This window comes from Octodon degus, unplaced genomic scaffold (assembly GCF_000260255.1).
Source record: "Octodon degus isolate 3935 unplaced genomic scaffold, OctDeg1.0 scaffold00111, whole genome shotgun sequence".
Taxonomy (NCBI): domain Eukaryota; kingdom Metazoa; phylum Chordata; class Mammalia; order Rodentia; family Octodontidae; genus Octodon; species Octodon degus.
Window position 1 is genome coordinate 8,655,478 of NW_004524687.1, and position 727 is coordinate 8,656,204.

Genomic DNA, 727 nt, shown 5'->3' on the forward strand with positions numbered 1-727 from the left:
TTATAATTAATGTATTTGGTACAGGATCTCACTATGCAGCTTGAACTCATAGCAATCCTCCTGTTTCCAGCCTCCCTGGTGCTGGGGTTACAGGTGTGAGCCACCAGGCCTGGTCTCAGTGGCGGCTCAGCATGCCTAAGGGCTGGGCCAGTGGTACAGAGGATGGAACCCCCTTCCCTGCACTTGGCTAAGCAGACACTTAGTCCACTGAGCTATCTTCACCAACCCTGAATTTTTACAATTTGGTAAAATGGCCAAGGACCTGCCAAATAGCTCAATGGATTAAAGTGCCTGCTTAGACAGACACAGTGGCTGGGCCAGTTCGATCCCAGCCTGCCATGGCAGCCCCACCCCCAGGCCCCTGCGAGGGCAACTGAGACTAAATGCTAATTGAGACTGAACACCAATTGAGACTGAACTTGTGGTAGCACACGCCTGTAATCCCAGCTCTCCGGAGGCTGAACACAGATCACTATGAATCCGATCTTATACATAGTGAGACCCTATAGACCCTGTCCTAAAATAAAAAAAAATTTTAAAGTCTGATAATAGGGCCAGCCCAATAGCTCAGTGGATTAAAGTGCCTGCTTACGCAGACGCAGGGGCCAGGAGTTCTATCCCTGGGCCTGCCTGCTGGCCCTGCCGCTAGGGTGCACTGAGAAGGTGATTGAGAGTATGTGTGGTAGCGCATACCTGTAATCCCAGCACTTGGGAGGCTGTAAACAGG

The 727-nt window shown here is 51.0% G+C and overlaps 1 protein-coding gene across 1 annotated transcript in view; it reads right to left on the reverse strand.

The window, feature by feature from the left end:
* Rmi1 (RecQ mediated genome instability 1) overlaps positions 1–727 on the reverse strand; it is a 23,592-nt gene extending 22,865 nt beyond the window's left edge. The window contains exon 1 of the mRNA XM_004639391.2: positions 694–727. The gene's annotated coding sequence lies outside the window, so the exon portion shown is untranslated. The remainder of the gene's footprint in view (positions 1–693) is intronic.